We start from the raw sequence: 18,524 nt of genomic DNA, 5'->3' as shown, positions 1-18,524 counted from the left end.
GAGAGGCGGCCTTTCATCTGAAGGTTGCTTATACTCAGCTGCTCAGCCCTGGGGGCGTCACTGGGTCTCCAGCTGGGGGGTGGAGGAGGGGCCAGAGCAGAGAGCTTGCTGTGTGATTTAGGATCTGTATTTAAGCTCCCTTTGAGAATGTAAGTGCCAAGGGCAATTCTGTCCATTCTGCATGTGCATTCAATATCCTACTGCTCTTCGTGTTGGTTACCCAGATTCCCCAGGCCCGGCTCTTCTGGCTGCCTCCCTGCCAGAGAGCCCCAGCACAGCACGTGGCAGGCAGCTGGATCCCAGAAGGAACTGGAGCCAAATAAAATAATTCCGTTGAGAAATGACTCAGGCGCTCAGTTTTGCAGAAAGGTTGCTGCTAAGCCAGACGTGCGGTGCTTACCGTCGGACGCTGGGGTCATCTCCTTGAAGGCAGCGGCCATATCCCTTCGGTGGCTGGGACGGTGCCTTTTACACAGAACTTGGGTGGCAAGAAAGCTTGGGTGTCCATCCAGCTGCCAGGGAGCAGCGGCGGCGAGAGCTGCCACCACTCACGCTCCCACCTGGGAAACGCATTCCTCATGCTTCCCAACCGCGTGTCCCAAGGGCAACGCCGTGTGCAGAGGGTATTTTTGGTTGTCATAAGAACTGGGGAGCTTCTGGCATTTAGGGCGCGGCGTGCTAGGCACCCTGTAATGCACAGATGCTGCGTGGGGAACAGTGGGGCTTGGCCCCCCGTCCTTCCTGGTTGGTGATCGGATCTCTGACCACTTTCTTTTTTGAGAAAGGACGAGTCATTCTTGTGCCCCCCAAGTTCCTGCTAATTTAGTGTCATTTGCATTTGCAGTCTTTTAGGTTATTTAACTTGTAAATTTCCCTCAATAATTCCAGCTCCATTACTTTCAGAGTCCTGATTGCAGCACTTAAATTTTTTAGTATTCCGTGCACCTCCTTCGGAGATGTGTGGGTGCAGCCGCCATCAGAGCAGCCAGAAAGCCCTCCAACCTTCTGTCTGGAGGCTGCGGCTTGACAGATCCGCGGTGAATGCTGTGCCCAGGCTCTGAGAGAAGAGAGGGGCACAAAGAGGTTCTCACTGAGCTCTGCACTCCACGGGCCTTTTCCCAGGATTGCCCACAAATGGGCAGCTCCTCATACACTGGTAAAGCCTGCTGGGGAGGCACCTGCTGTCCCTGCTCTCAGCCCTCCATGGGGGATTTCACATGGGTCACACTTCTCAACTGTACACCCCGTGGGGCGGGTGTCCCCCCCTAGCATCCCCGCCACACCCCTGGATTCATCCTCCATCCTTTCTGGTCCTGCTCTGTGGCTCAGGGGCTGGCCCCAAAGGCTGTACCCCCAACAGGAGCTCAGAGGGGGATTCATCTGGGTGCTCAGGACCATTGTTCCTTCGGGGAGGGCCCTCCTCCACCTCTAGCTCACTGGGCTCCACTAACAAGATTTTCCTCCTGGCGCGCCTGGCTGGCTCAGTTGGTAGAGCATGAGACTCTCAGTTTCAAGGTTGTAAGTTCAAGCCCCACGTTGGGCATGGAGCCTACTCAGATAGATAGATAGATAGATAGATAGATAGATAGATAGATAGATAGATGATAGATTGATTGATTCTCCGGGGTTCTGGGGGGCTAGGAACTCAGACAAGGCAAAGAGAGGTAAGTAGTCTCTGCTTCTCAGCCAGGAAGACTGAAAGGCTGGGGGACTTGGCAGCCAGGGCCGGAATCATCTGGAGGCTTCCTCACTCACATAAGGTCTAGCAGCTGAGACTAGCCGTCATCCAGAACTCCTACACATGGCCTCTTCATCTGGTCGCTCTGCACAGACTGGCTCGGGCTGGCGTCCCAGGAGAGCACAGAAGTCCACGGTACTTGTATGGTCTTGCCTTGGACGTCCCATAATGCTACCTCCACCATATTCTGTCGTTCGGGGCAGGCAGAACCGCTCCTGCAGCTGCCTCTGCAAAGTGGACGGGGCTAAATGTTAGGGGCACACAGCCCTTACCTCCTTTGGCCACTCACTTCCCGCTAAGGCCCGGGAGGGTGCGGCTAACCCGAGGAAGATTTTCTCTGTGACTGCTTTGTGGCTGCCCCGGTGAGTGTCTGGCATTTTCTGCTTCTAGAGTAGGAGGGATTTTTCCCTGATAAAAGGATTTCCCTAGATGGATGAAGAGAGACATATTAAGATAGATGAAGAACTTTCGATGCTCGGGGGATTACAGAGTAAATGAGAGGTTCGGTCCTGCGACCCAGGGAGAACCGTAAGTTCTGACTTGTCTGCAGCGAACGGTGTTAGGACGTGCCCTCTCTACGCTCCTGTAACAGAGTATACAATTACGTGCAGTGCGCACCTCTCCCCTTTTTTGCTGGGAATGGTATCTTTGGTGACATTGGAATATGGCCTTTTAATGGCAATTTCAAAAATTGTTGTGGAACATTTTAATACGATGAGTGAGAAATTATAGACTCTAGATTTCGTATGTATATAAAGGATACCTTCTTTTGTCATCTTTAAATTCAACTTAAAAGTAGTGGAACCTGAAACAAAAGTGATAAAAATGAGATAAAATCAATATAAATGATTCTGACTTTGAGAAGCAACTTGTCACAAAAAACTTTCAGATCTTATAAAAAGCACTAATTAACTCAGGGGAAGGGATAAAGTTGGAATAGAAGCTGTGAATAGGTTTGGGGATTGTTTGATAATCCAGTTAATGAATCATATGAACACACTGGGAAAGGATGTAACTTCCTTGCTAATTTTGACAAGAAATGGAGACACTGACAAAGAAAGATAAAACTCCTACAGCACCTCTTCAAGGAGGCTGTCCATGACACCCTGATTAATAAATGTCATTAATTCAAAGGGTTTTAAGATTAGTCCCGGAGCAAAAAAATAACTTGAAATGCACCGCAAGCTTCAAACTCTTATGTGAAACTTGACAGAGATTTCCTCAAATGTGAAAAAAAAAAAATCCTTAATATTTATGGTAATGATTACCAGCAATGCATTGTAAAATTGTATTGCTCAGGGTCCAATCAGGAAATGGAAAGAACGTAGCAATTTGAACAAGGAAGCTTTAACGTAAGGAATTAATTTGATCAGGGGATTGGAGTAATAAGGGATTGGCTAGAAAGAAGTAAAGAGGATTCAGACCCAGCGGGTGGCCATCGGCGCGGGGGAGACGGAGCATCCGTGAAGAGGTCCCTCTGCAGGGCTGAGATCCAGACCTTATTGGAGAGAGCGTGGCTCAGCGCGTGGCAGAGAAGCCACTGAGTTGCTAGGTCGGCTGCACTTGCTGGAACCCTCCCCCCTGGGGTGACAAATGACCATCCATAGGGAGGTGTCATATCTCAGAACTTGCCCCAAAGCCACAGGAGAAAACGAGGGGAGGCTGGTCATGCCCCACCCTCCAAAGCTGCCCCAGGGGATGCCAGGGGAAGCTCCTGGCTGCTGGGAATTGTTGAAGCTAGGTGCTTCACACGCCACACGAGCTGCAGAAGGCGTTGGTCGGGACCGGGTGCTGCAGGACCCGGCCGAGAGCAGCACGCCCCCACCGGGAGGAGGAAGTCTTCTCCTCCGGCGGCCCTCCAGCGCCCTCTGCTGACAAAGCTTCACACAGCAGGCGGCAAACAGTAAATATTTTCCAGGGTCCACGTACTCACCGGAAAGCAGGCAGCCGAGGGATATTAGGAGCTGAGAGGCAGTCACTCGATAACGGGCACAGAAGCTGCAGGAAACTTTTCTAGATTAACAAATCACTAACTTTGTATCCGCCGTGCTAGAGGAAAGACTATCTTCCCAATTTCTCTGATCAGATTTTGTCAGTGAAGAGCTAGTCAAACCACTTAGAGCCAAAAACTGCAAGAAAAAATATTATAGAGGTGTAGCAGATAGTTAAGGAGGGATTTGATTTTTCTGGATTTTATGTTTTGGGGTATCTTTCAACTTTGAAAAATTGGTAACGTTATTTTTCTCATTCTAAGCCAGTATTTACTTTCATTCCTAATACCGTATTTGTAATCACGGTGTTCTTTTTCATAAAGGGACTTCCCAAATTCTATTAGTTTCAGGGCCCCCCCAAACTGGATCTGCCCCTGCCCATGGGAGATCTTCCCTTCAAGCTTTTTATAAATGTTGCTCATCCAGAAAAGCTTCCGTGTGCAGAAACTTCTCTGACTACCTCCGGCGCACAGATACTTGGCCCCTTCGTGTACTGGTTGTGGCCCTAAAGGGGGACTACTCTACACGCGGTGCTTCTGAAGCCAGATGTGTGGGTTTTCCTCACCAAGCAATTCTCCAGTTCTCTGTGATCCCCACTGGGCGTCCTACAGTCCAATCCAATCCTGACGCTACCTTCTTGGGCCGAACATCACATCCCACAGGGGAAGGGCTCGGTCCCACAAGACTGCACCCCCCACACTGCAGACACCAATCACAAGTCCACGTTGTCACCCATGCTCCTGACCCACTGGCTTTCAATCAGAGGTTCCTACCACCCCTTCCTCGGGTTGGATAATTTGGTAGAATGAGTCAGAGAACTTAGGGAAAGAGATTACTTATTAGATTATCAGTTTATGGGGCACCTGAGTGGCTCGGTCAGTTGAGCGTCTGCCTTTGGCTCAGGTTGTGGTCCCAGAGTCCTGGGATCAAGCCCCATGTCGGGCTCCCTGCTCTCTCTCACTCTCTCTCTTACTCTCAAATAAATAAATAAAATCTTTTTAAAAAATATTACCAGTTTGTTAAAAAGGGATACAAGTCCGGAACAGCCAGATTGAAGAGATGGGTGGCGCCAGGCTTGGGGAAGGGGCGCTGAGCTTCCATGTCCTCTCCACCCCCCCCCCCCCCCCCCCCGGCATCCCCAGATGGTGAACAACCCAGAGGCTCTCTGAACACCTTCAATTAGGGTTTGTTGATTTTTGTTTTAAATGGAGGCCTCATGTCATAGGCTCAGTGGATGAAATTACTGGCCATTAATGATTAATCCAACTTCCAACAGTTTTCCCCTCCCTCCTGGAGCGGTGGGGGGGGAGGGGCGCTGAAAAACCAACCCTCTAATCAGGGAGGTTGGTTCCCCTGGCAACCAGCCTCCATCCTGAGGTTTATCCTGGAGCCCCCAGCCCCAGCCATCTCCTTCACATCTAAAAAGACACTTGTCACTTCAGAGATTCCGAGGTTTTGGAAGTCACAGACCAGGAAGTGGGACAGAGAGCAAATATATATTGCTCATTATGTCAAAGGCACTGTTCTATCTCTGTGTTCATTGGGCACCTAGCCCACGCCACTGTCTATTTTTATTTAACTAAAATTTCTTTCTAGCTTCACACAAATGTGTCTTCTTTTCCTGGAATGTGCCGAGAATTCTCTATCTCCTTCACAGCCATGGCCACCTCCTACTTTGGACCATGTTTGGATTGTAAACCTCTAGAGGGAAGAGGTCATGTTATTTATCTATTTGAACTTGAACACCTAGCAGCATTCAATAAATGTCGATTGCATGAATTAAGATAGATCTCCTGTCTCCTTGACTAGATTATAAGCTCCTTGAGGACAGAGCTAGGGTTAAAGTTGAGGGAACTCAGGGAGGTCATCCCTCAGGGGACGGGGGGAAATGAGGCCTGTAAGGGCATGTCCTCAAGGCCCTGAGGGGCAAGGCCACATGGGTGTCACCTTTAAGTTCAGTGCTCTTTCTCCCCTTCGTGTGTGTGTGTGTGTGTGTGTGTGTGTAATGGGGTAGGAGGGCAGAGATGGAGTGAGAAGTAGAGTCTGTCCCCCTGGGCCCTGGTGGCTGAGACAGTCATCTGTCCTTCTCCCCATTCTTGGCACAGGTAAGTGTGTCGGGAGGAGAACCCCAAGAGTCTGTTCTTTAAAAATCGGAGTGGGGGCCTCTGGCTGGCTCAGTTGATGGAGCATGTGACTCTTGATCTCAGGGTTGGGAGTTTGAGTCTCATGTTGGGTATAGATATTACTTAAAAAAAAAAATCTTTTCAAAAATGAAAATGAAAAATAAAGATGAGAGTGGTTGGGGACATGTGATCAAAGCCTTCCAAAATTCCTGACAATCTCAGCAGCAGGCTGGGGCCTAGGTCCTAACAATAGTCTAAAAGGGGGAATTAATGGGTCAAGAAGTACAAACTTAAAAAAACGTAATATTCTTCATTTTCCCTCAAATTGTTGTACCAATTTATAGCCTCATTAACAAAGTAGGAAGATGTATATTTCTCAGATGCCCCAACCTCGTCAACCTTGGATATCATCGAGCCTATGCCAGTATAAGAGCTAATGATTCCTCATTGTGGTTAATTTGTGTTTCTCTAATTACTGGAGGGGTTGAACATCTTTTTAAATGTTTGTGGGTCAAGAAGACATAAATGGTCAACAGACACATGAAAAAATGCTGAACATCACTAGGCATCAAGGAAATACAAATTTTAAAAAACCACAATGAGATACCACCTCACACTGGTCAGAATGGCTAAAATTAACAAGTCAGGAAACGACAGATGTTGGCGGGGATGCGGAGAAAGGGGAACCCTCCTACACTGTTGGTGGGAGTGCGAGCTGGTGCAGCCACTCTGGAAAACAGTATGGAGGTTCCTCAAAAGGTTAGAAATAGAGCTACCCTATGACCCAACAATTGCACTACTGGGTATTTACCACAAAGATACAGATGTAGTGATACAAAGGGGCACCTGCACCCCAATGTTTATAGCAGCAATGCCCACAAGAGCCAAACTATGAAAAGAGCCCAGATGTCCATCAACAGATGAATGGATAAATAAGATGTGGTGTATATAGACCATGGAATATTACTCAGCCATCAAAAAGAATGAAATCTTGCCATTTACAACGATGTGGGTGGAATTAGAAGGTATGCTAAGCGAAATAAGTCAATCAGAGAAAGCCAATTATCACATGATTTCACTCACGTGGAATTTAAGAAACAAAACAGAGGATCATAGGAGGAGGGAAAAATAGAATAAGAAGAACTGAGAGAGGGAGACAAACCATAAGAGACTCTTAACTAGGGTGCCTCTGTGCCTCAGTCGGTTAAGCGTCTGCCTTCGGCCCAGGTCATGATCCCAGGGTCCTGGGATTGAGTGCCACATCGGGCTCCTTGCTCAGTGGGAAGCCTGCTTCTCCCTCTCCCTCTGCCTTCCCCCCTGCTTGTGCGCGCTCTCTCTCTCATGCTATCTCTCAAATAAATAAATAAAATCTTTTTTTAAAAAAAGGAGACTCTGTTTTTTAAAGATTTGTTTATTTGCCAGAGAGAGCACAAACAAGGGGAGCGGCAGGCACCCAAAAGGAGTCTCTTAACTCTAGGGAACAAACTGAGGGTTGCTGGAGGGGAGGTGGGTGGGGAGACGGGGTAACTGGGTGATGGGCATTAAGGAGGGCACATGATGTAATCAGCACTGGGTATTATATAAGATTGATGAATCACTGAACTCTACCTCTGAAACTAATAATACACTATATGTTAATTAATTGAATTTAAATAAAATTAAATTAAATTTTAAAAATAAATGTTTTTGGGTCATTTTAATTTCGGGAGGTAAAATCCTATGGTTGTTTGTTATTGTTGATGTTTAATAACAAAAATTCAATGGAGTAAATTTTATAGATCTAGTTGGTTTTATTAACCAATTCACGAACCAGGCAGCATCCTGTCTAGCAAGGAGACGAAGAGTACCAAAGGGCTACAGAAAAGAACAGATCTATAAAGGTAGAGAGGGAGTGGAAAAAAGGAAATTATTAGCAAAGAATCCATTGTTTTAGCCAAGGTGGAGGGGAGTGGGGGTCTATCCTAGTGCCGACCAGGAAATTCCCATGTTGACTGGTTAAAGGTCACATTTCTGGGGGGTTGAAACTGCAATTAGGTTAGGTATTAAGTCTTGGTTTACCAACTTGGGGCCTTAACCTACGCCACCCTACTTTGGGCCTGTATTTTTCTTTCTCTTTTTTCTTTTTAATTTATTTATTTTTAAAAGATTTTATTTATTTATTGACACGGAGAGAGAGAGCACAAGCAGGGGGAGAGGCAGAGGGAGAGGGAGAAGCAGGCTCCCCGCGGAGCAGGGAGCCCGATGCGGGGCTCGATCCCAGGACCCTGGGATCATGATCTAAGCTGAAAGCAGACACTTAACCAACTGAGCCACCCAGGCGCCCCTTCTTTTTAACACTGGATTCTTTTTTTATTTAAAAGAGCTTCTTCTTTTTTTAAGATTTATTTATTTATTTATTTTAGAGAGTGGGGGGAGGGGCAGAGGGAGAGGGAGAGAGGGTCTTAAGCTGACTCTGCACTGAGCGCAGAGCCCAACTCTGGGCTCCATCTCACGACCCTGAGATCATGACCTGAGTGGAAATCAAGAGTCGGCTGCCTGACAGACTGAGCCACCCAGGCGCCCCTCTTCAAGCTTTTCTTTTTTCTTTTTTTTTTTTTTTAAAGATTTTATTTATTTATTTGACAGAGAGAGACACAGCGAGAGAGAGAACACAAGCAGGGGGAGTGGGAGAGGGAGAAGCAGGCTTCCCCGCGGAGCAGGGAGCCCGATGTGGGGCTCGATCCCAGGGTCCTGGGATCAGGACCTGAGCCGAAGGCAGACGCTTAACGACTGAGCCACCCAGGCGCCCCTCTTCAAGCTTTTCAAAAGAGAGAAGTAGAGGGCAGATTCTACTAGTGGATGGCAGCCTGCCTGTAGATCATGGAGTATCATGCTTGCACATAGTAGGTACTCAATAAACATGTGTCAGATTAACGGACGATCATCAAGGATCCTGCTTGGTGAGGTGTGCAGGGACCGTTCTGTCCGGTTCTTTCTCCCTGATTCTGGCCTTCGCTAGGGGAGTGAAACCTCTCCCTGCTTTTGTGGGGAAGGGAGCCAAGGTGGAAATAGGACACAATGGCTCAATATGAACAGGTGTCCTAATCCTACCCGACTCAAGTTTTGTAGAGATGATTCCAGAGAACACACCAGAAGGGTGTGGCGTGTAGAACCCGGCACTTCTAGATCCCGCTAGACACTTCTCTTGAGCTGCGAGCCAGCACAAATTCCGAATCGCACCACGAGAGGGAGCCCTAAACTAAGGATGAGGCCGAAGTTCGGTCACGTGACGGCTTCAGAGTTACCCTCGCAAATTTCGATTTTCCGCTTAAATTTTTCCTCACAAGGCTGCAGGAGATGCAACTCCCCGCTTAGTGTTGTTATACATATTTTTTAAAATAAAACTATTATGTGACTCTTGGCTATGTGTTCAGTGATACCTAAATACCATACAATTTGATACCCACCATTTAAAAATACATAAAGTTCTCTTTTAACTTCCTTTTTCTTCATAAACTTGCCTTTCCATTCACTTCCCTCATCTAATTTTATCATAGTAGAATATATATTACTTTTGGAAGTCTTTCATGGATTGTCCCTATCATACTTCTCAGCAACAAAAATATAAATTAAGGGCTCCCTGCTCTGCGGGAAGCCTGCTTCTCCCTCTCCCGCTCCCCCTGCTTGTGTTCCTTTTCTTGCTGTCTCTCTCTGTCAAATAAATAAATAAAATCTTTAAAATATATATATATAAATTAAAATTTAAAGAAATTTTATATCCTATGATCATGAGTCTCTATGTACTGAAAAGTGTTTTCTGGTTAGGGTTATCATTGCCATTATTAGTAAACGTATATCTCACTAAATCAACATAAATACGTTGCAAATTTTGATAATTGTTAAACATAAAAAGTCAATTTTCATTGGAAATGCCTCCCTTAATGAGGTGAATGAGGTTGTTTTTACTTTCCAATCTGCCAGAGTAGGACTCATTGCTGACCAAATACACTGCAGTATGCACCGCTTAGAACGGATTTGGGGCTCTGTACAGCTTAGAACAGCTGCGTGAGAGTGGGCAACGTTGAGATGCTGATTAAAGCCTGGATGAAAGCCTCTGAGCTCTGTCCTCTGAGGGCATGAATTTGGTTATTGACTACTTGTGAAAGCACATTACAACAAAATTTCCAGGTAGGTAAAACTTGACCTGTTCCTTCATCCTGCATCTAGGTAATCATCAGTCACTGTAAATTACTTTTCCTTATAAGCATTTGCATCCATTTCGTCCTCTCCATTAACTACCGGTTTTTTGTTTGTTTGTTTTTGTTTTTGTTTTTTTGAGAGAGAGAGAGAGTGCATGGGGGGGGGGTGAGGGAGGAGGGGCAGAGAAAGAGTCTTCAAACAGACTCTCCACTGAGCAGGGAACCCCACATGGGGCTCAGATCTCACGATTGAGATCATGACCCGAGCCAAAAAATCAAGGGTGGGCCGCTTAACCGACTGAGCCACCCAGGTGCCCCTCCATTAACTATCTTAGCCAGGCCTGTATCTCCTTCTACCTGAGCCATCGTAGTGACGTCCAGACCCCTCTATAGTCCTTCCTGCACATAGTTATCAGATTGGTCTTACTTATGTCTCTTCTACCCTGCTACTCTTTTGCAAACAAAACGAAACAAACTTTCTGATCTCTTAGGATATGAAGTCTAGACTTCTGTGGCTATTATTCAGTGTTCCCTGGGATGTCCCTCTCTGTTCTCTTGAACACTGCTGGGCCTATTCTCATCCAGCATCCTCTCCCAGTCTGGTGGGCCTCTCCCTCCTCGCTTACCTCCCATGTTGCAGTCTCTTTGAACCAATGGGCAGTCCCTTTTGGTCAGGTCCTCTCCAGGAGAGATGGTCCCTTCTGGTCTGCCACTGTCTTCATATCATGGGAAGGGCATATGCGGTTGCTAACAGAGACAATACATATTTCTGCACTCATGTAATGTGCCATAAATCAGAGATAGAAATTTCAAGAAATTCTTCCTAGGGAATTATTACGTATTAATAATGCTGACTAAGCATCTGCTGTGTTCATCACCGTGCTAGGCACCGGTGGAAGAAATAGAAATTTAAGATATAGGTCTGTGTTCCCTCAAAGAGCTGATAATTTACTTGGGGAGACAAGAATTCTACACATTAAGATAGCAAATAAAATAGTATAGAACCAAGGGACGCCTGGGTGGCTCAGTTCGTTGAACGTCCGACTCTTGATTTGGGTTCTGGTGGTGATCCCAGGGCTGTGGGATCGAGCCCCGCATGGGGCTCTGCGCTCAGTAGGGAGTCTGCTTGAGATTCTTTCTCTCCCTCTCCCTCTGCCCCTCCGCTCTCACTCTCTCTCTCTCAAATAAATAAAATAAAATCTTTTAAAAAATCGTATAGAATCCACATATTCATTATAAAGTTTTGAAAATAAAAAGTCCTAAAAAGTCGTATAGAATCAAATGCAAAATGAACCTGTTATCATGTTATAAATTCTTTTCCTGTTTTCCCTTTTTAATTTTTAAAACTAGAAGTAATACATACTTGTCAAAATGAAACGTTTTGAAGTATACAGAGTAAAAGTGTAAGTCCCTATTCACCCCCTTCTCAATCCTTCTTGGTGAATACCCTTCCAGATTCAATGGTCTTGGAGATAAATATATGTGTGTTTGTAAGCGCACATACACACTTACACAGTATATTTAACAGCAGTGTCATAGACATATTGTTCTGCAACTTGCTTCTTACAGTTTTGTACCTTCCCCTGTCCTACATGCATGCAAATCTACTCTGTCCTTTCTAACGGCTGCTATCGTGTTCCATAGTAAGAACATCCTCTCATTTATTTCTCCTTGCCTTCTATTGATGAACATTTAGTTTAGTTTTAATTTTTTCTTATTAGAGTCACACTCTATTCAAAATTGTGCAAATTCATTCGTATGTATTCTGCAAACAGTAAAAACAAACACAGGAAAAATGAAGCAATAAAAACAATAAGTAAGCATTAGTCGTTAAGAATGTAAGCTCTCCTTTTTCCTCCTCTTCGTCTCTCCTCTTCTCCCCCTCTTTCCCTCAGAAAAGGTAAATTAAAAAAAAATTATAATATCTAGGGGCGCTTGGGTGGCTAAGTCGGCTAAGCATCTCTCCTCGGCTGGGGTCATGATTTCGGGGTCCTGAGATGAACCCTACAATGTTCCACGGGGAGCCTGCTTCTCCCTCTCCCTCTGCCCTTGCTCATGCTCTCTCTTGCTATCTCTCTCTCTCTCTCAAGTAAATAAATAAAATCTTTAAAATAATTATAATACCTCATTCTGTTGGAAGAGAGAAAGTTATCAGTAAGTATAGGAAGTCTACGATTTGTACCTTTGATGTAGTAATCTACGGAAATACCACTGAACAAAACAGAACTAACAACCACAACAAAACACCCTTAGAAAAAGCTTCACATCAGAGATGACCTTCACCATTATAAATAATGAATAATTGGAAACAACCTTGTGACTAATCCTCCCCAATCAGTATCTATTTCTCTGTCTCTCACACTGTAATGGGATTCCCCACTGAGGCTGGCACAGCGCTATCCAGATTGATTTCTACATTGCCCAGCCTCCTTTGCGCCTCGGTGACCATGTGACCAAGTGCTGGCCAATGGGGATGTAAGATGTGAAGCACGTGACTTCTGGCTGAGTTTCTCCACCCCCTTCGCCTTTTCCCTTCCCTCTGCCTAGAATGTGGAAGTGCTAGGGAGCCTCCGAGCACTCTGCAGAGGAGGGAAGCACCCCGCAGATGGCAGAGCAGTGAGATAGAAAGAGTCTGTTTCCCTGCGCCTTGGGGCCACCATAGCAGCCCTGGGCTGTTAGACAAGCAAACAAAATTTCAATTTCCCTTTGTTATTTTGAGTCTGTTCCGGCAGGCAAGTCTGTATTGTAACTAACACAAATGCAAATGGCCAACAACAGGAGATGATGGGCTGGTCTATTGTATTTCTACTTGGTGAGATATTAGGTAGCTATTGAAATTATACTTAAGAAGGTATGAAATAAGAATAAAAACTCTTCAGATATATTCATTTTTTTTTTAAGATTTTATTTATTTATTTGAGAGAGAGAATGAGAGACAGAGAGCATGAGAGGGGGGAGGGTCAGAGGGAGAAGCAGACCCCCTGCTGAGCAGGGAGCCTGATGCGGGACTCGATCCCGAGACTCCGGGATCATGACCTGAGCCGAAGGCAGTCGCTTAACCAACTGAGCCACCCAGGTGCCCTGATATATTCATTTTTTAAAGTATGATTAAAATTGCATATATGGGATTTTTTATATATATAAGAAAAACTCTTATTAAGAAAAATATACTGGAACATTTTACATGGAAATGTTAATAATGATTATAGTTTAGATAACGAAACACTGAGAGATTTATATTTATCTTCTCATTTTATCATTTAACTTTTTTTAAAGATTTTATTTATTTATTTGACAGAGACAGTGAGAGAGGGAACACAAGCAGGGGCAGTAGGAGAGGGAGAAGCCCTCCCTCGATGTGGGGCTCAATCCCAAAACCCCGGGATCGTGACCTGAGCTGAAGGCAGCCGCTTAACCGACGGAGCCACCCAGGCGCCCCTATCATTTAATATTTTTTTAATAATTAAAAAATAAGGGGCACCTGGGTGGCCCCCTCAGTTAAGCGTCTGCCTTCAGCTCAAGTCATGATCTCAGAATCCTGGGATTGAGCCCAGCCCAGCAGGGAGTCCTCTTCTCCCTCTGCCCCTCTCCCTGTATTAAAGATTTTATTGAACTCATGAGGGAACAAAGCAGATGTGATAACCAGCTCAAAAGAGGAGCCAAAGGGCCCTTGGTTGCCTCAGTTGGTTAAGAAACCGACTCTTGATTTTTGGCCTAGGTCATGATCTCAGGGTCATGGGATTGAGCCCCAAGTCCATGTCAGACTCCGATGTGGACTCGGGGCTCAGTGGGGAGTCTGCTTCAGGATTCTCTCTCTCCCTCTGCCCCTGCCCCACTCCGTGCTTGCTCACTCTCTCTCTCTCTCAAAGTAAATAAATCTTTAAAAAAAGAAAAAGAAAAAGAAAATACACCTGTTGAATTAGACAGTCCCCGAAGTTTTAGGCAATAGGGTTTTTTTTAGAAAATAAGGATGGTGGAGATTTCTGATTTTCCCTTTTTTTTTTTTTTTTAAGATTTATTTATTTTAGAGAGGGAGAAAGCACACAAGCAGGGAGAGGGGCAGAGGGAGAGAGAGAATCTCAAGCAGACTCTCAGCTGAGCGTGGAGCCCGACGTGGGGCTCCATATCTCCACTCTGAGATCGTGACCTGAGCTAATGATTCTACCTTTTTAACTGTCATGCATACTATGTGATTTGTCATTATTTTCTGGAATCAAGTAAAGAAACAAAGTAAAGTAGTTTAGCATTCCACAGAAGGCTCTCAAACCATAAGCCTACGGCAATGACTAGCTACTTTCTTGCCACTGTGTTCACCTTAGTTTTCATTCACCCTTGGACTTGAAATCACAAAACTAATATTGTACATCAAAATCTTTTTAACATTGAAAATAGGTTAAATGATAAAACAGAGATTATTCTGAACTTAGTTCAATAGTATGAATACCGGGGCAACTGGGTGGCTCAGTTGGTTGAGTGTCCGCCCTCGGCTCAGGTTATGATCTGGGGTAGAGCCCCAGATGGGGCTCTCTGCTCAGCAGGGAATCTGTTTCTCCCTCTCCCTCTGCCTGCCGCTCCCCCTGCTTGTGCTTTCTTGCTCTCTCTCTGCCAAATAAATAAATAAATAAATAAATAAATAAATAAATAAATAAAATCTTTTAAAAAAATAGTATGAATACCATGATTTAATTTACTTTACCACCTCTGCCCTTATTTCTTTTCTTTTTAGAGTTGGAACATCACCAACCCACCTCTTGGGAGACAGATGAACAGAGGTACTTGGGCTAAATATCTGGGAGAACATGCCAGAGATTCAAAACCAGGACACAGAACTTGAGGACTGCATGCTTTCAGAGGGATTCTACCTGCTACCTGAGTCAGGTGAGCAGCCGAGCCCAAGGGACAGAGGGAGAGAGAGAATCTTGAAGCAGACTCCGCACTGAGCGCAGAGCCCAAATTGGATGCGGGGCTCAATCCCACGACCCAATCTCTCAGTGTCTGAGATCCAGCCCCCCCAGCCCACGTTTCCTGGGAATCAGAGAAACTCTCATATCTGATATTTTCAAAATTTCTTTCAGCCTCTATTATCTTCTGGGGGGATTGAAATTAAGTATTCCCAAGCAGGGGGGAGCAAATCTCCCTCACCACCTGTTTGGTTACTCTGTCCCTCCGTGTTCTTCTCATCGAGCTAAGATGCTAAATAAAATGACCACGTCTCCAAATAAGGTTATCAGTGATTGAAAACCTACCAGACTGAAAGTGTGAGTCATCATTCAAATTCCCTGAAAATTCCAGTTTATAACCACTTCCCCCAAATTCCCATTTATAAATAGAAAAATCAAGAATGAACCGGTTTTCTTTTTAAATCCACTTCTTCATCTCTAAAAAATTAGTTTACTGCACAACTTCACGCAACACATGTATGTTGTTCTGATCAAAGCAATTCTAAATAAAGCTGACCTGCTGAAACTTCCTGTTACTTTTCTAGCAAGAGCTGTTAACATTCAGCATGAAACTTCACTGTCACGTAAAGGATGTTTAAGGATTTTCTGATTCAACTCCAGCAGAAGTGGCTTGATTCCTTGTTACTACGAAACCCATAGCAACAAAAACAAAAAGACAAATTAGGAAGAATTCTTCATCTTATGAAATTGCAGTCGAAGCCACTAAATGTCAGCATTAGGAATAACAGAAAGGAGGCCGGTTAATAAAATACACAAGAATGATAAAAGTTGATTTACTCGGTCAAAGACAATATGCATTTTGATTTTGATAGTTACTGCCATATTGCCCTTGTAGGAGACATGCCAATTTCACCTTCCTGGGGTAACTAAGGAGGGTGTCTATTTCCACACAGCCTTGCCTTCACGGGCTGTCACATTTTTTTTTCCAATCTGATAGACACAAGGTGGTATCTTGTTGTAGTTTGTTTTTGTTTTTAGAGAGGGAGAGAGAGAGAGAGAGGCAGAGGGACAGGGTGAAAGATTCTTAAGCAGGCTCCATGCCCAGCACGGAACCTGATGGGGGGCTCAATCTCACAACCCTGAGATCATGACTTAAGCCCAAATCGAGGCAGACGCTTAACCGACTGAGCCACCCGGGTGCCCCAAGTGTAGTTTTAATTTGTATTTATCTCATTTTGAGTGAGGGTACATAATCTGTCATATGTTTATAAACCATTTGTATTTCCTCTTCAGGAAACCATATTTTCAGAGCCTTTGCCCAGTTTTCTATTTTGGTCCTTTTCCTATTGAATTGTAAGAGCTCTTTATGTACCAAAGAGATTTGTCTTTGATGTGACTTGCCAGTATTCCCCCCCCAATTTTGCCGTTTGTCTTTTGACTAAGCAGCTGATTTGGTTCAACGTAAAGAACTTTAATCTCGAAGATTTTCTAAGTGTTTGTGTGCCCTAAGGAGGCTATTGAGATAGAAGACTCTTATTTGGACAGACACAGAAATCCACCAGCTTGGCATGCACTGGTGGGCCCATGGGCAATGCTTCCAAGCCAAGAGATGAGAAAAAGGGGACTGAAATTGCTCTGTATAGTGTGTGCAGTGTCCTCTCCATCATGGGCGGGAACACTGGCAGACAGAGCACCTTTGGGAACATGTCTCTCCTCCTTAAAATGGATTTGGCACACATTCCACCTAAGGCTTCCCGCCGGAGAATGGAAGGGCACCAGGAGGAGGGGTCCTGCCTCACCTCTCCTGATAGGGGCTGCCCAAGGGTGTGCAGGGCCCCTTTCAGATGGTCTGTGCCAAGGCCCCCTGGTGTTATTCTAGATCCAATACATCATTTCGGAAATGTATGGCTGGGGCTAATCCCGTCCTGGGGGTTGTCCTGGTGTAGTTGATGTAGTTCTTGAATGTTGTTGGTGGTGGGGTCTGGAGTCGATGGCCAAGAAAGAATTCTTGAGATGTCTTCAGTGCAAAATGGTGGCTTTATTAAAGCACGGGGACAAGACCCATGGGCAGAAGGAGGTGCTGCCATTGCTCCCTGCTGCCCCAGGATTACGAGGAGCAAGTGATTTTATACCTTGGGGTTGGGAGAAGTCAAGAAGTTCTTTTTTTTTTTTTTAAAGATTTTATTTATCTATTTGACAGAGAGAGACAAAGGGAGAGAGGGAACACAAGCAGGGGGAGTGGGAGAGGGAGAAGCAGGCTTCCCACCAAGCAGAGAGCCCCTTGTGGGGCTCGATCCCAGGACCCTGGGATCATGACCTGAGCCGAAGGCAGACGCTTAATGACTGAGCCACCCAGGTGCCCCGGAAGTCAAGAAATTCTTAAAGGACTTTCATATGTTAAAGAAGACTTTCAGGATCCTGGAGGAATGTTATAATCTGCCTGTCTCAAATATTTGTCGATGGGCTGCAGGTGATAAAGAGATTTAATTTTATCTACATTCCCTCTGCCTTTGTTTCCCACATCCTGGTGAGAGGGGCAGACAGATCCTTGCACAAGATTTTAGCCACCATGGCCCGGGGACAGGGTTATTATTATGCCCGTTGATAGAGAGTTAAGCAGCTTGCCCAGGGACCCCCAGGCACTTGTTGGAGCTGGCTGCCAGCTAGCAGGACCTCAGTAAGCTCTAAGCCCCACGCCATCACGATGCTAGAGCAGGCCCAAGGATGGTTTCGGGATTCGGAAAGGATGGGCCAACAGCCTCATCCGAGCAAACTTTCTGAGGTCTGAGATGGACATCTTTCTTCCATTTCCCGTCCGCCTCTCTCAAAGCTCTTCCAGAACCTGTGCTCAACCACCTGGGTTCTACCAACGTTCCCAGAGCATTTCACAAGTGGCCCTTAATTTTTATGCACCTTGCCTTATTTTCTCACCTAGACATACGGACAGAGCCCAGGCATAAATTTATCTGCATTTACCACCGCGCTGGGCAGAGCGCTTTGGGAGTAGGCGGCTCTCCAGAGACCTTGGGGTGGCAATGCGACGGATACCTGGTTAGCACCGCCAGCGACGCGGGAAAGAAGCACCAGGGCGAGGAGCCGGGAAGTTCGGGCGAAGCAACCTAATTTCACCGTGAGGGGAGGCCCGATGGAGAGCGGGAGGAAAACCGGACGTTTAGGGGGACAGCCCGCCCTCCGGGGGAAAGGGTTCTTCCTGCAAGGTCCGCTGGCCTTTTTCAAGGCTTTTGGAGAAATGAAGCCAGGTGCAATTTCCTCTGAAGTCGAGCAAACTGGGCCGGGCCTGCGGTCCCGCCCCGTCCCGCCCGGACACCGCCTCGGCCCCCGCAGGCGCGGCGCCGGACCTGCACGGCCCCGGCTGAACCCTCTCGGAGCCCGAGGCTAGAGGCCTCCGCTAGGCCCTGCCCCCTCGCCCTCCACCCTGCCCCGCCCCGTCTCGCCTTGCCCCACCCACCCCGCCCACCCCCCCGTCTTAGCCCCGCCCACCCGCCATCAATACCCGCCCCACATTAGCCCCGCCCATAACCTATTCCGACCCACCCTCTAACCCCGCCCACAACCCTCCTTCCTGGCCGCGC

This window comes from Phoca vitulina, unplaced genomic scaffold (assembly GCF_004348235.1).
Source record: "Phoca vitulina isolate PV1807 unplaced genomic scaffold, GSC_HSeal_1.0 scaffold80, whole genome shotgun sequence".
NCBI lineage: Eukaryota > Metazoa > Chordata > Mammalia > Carnivora > Phocidae > Phoca > Phoca vitulina.
The sequence above is the reverse complement of the archived record's forward strand: the minus strand, read 5'-3'. Positions refer to the sequence as shown.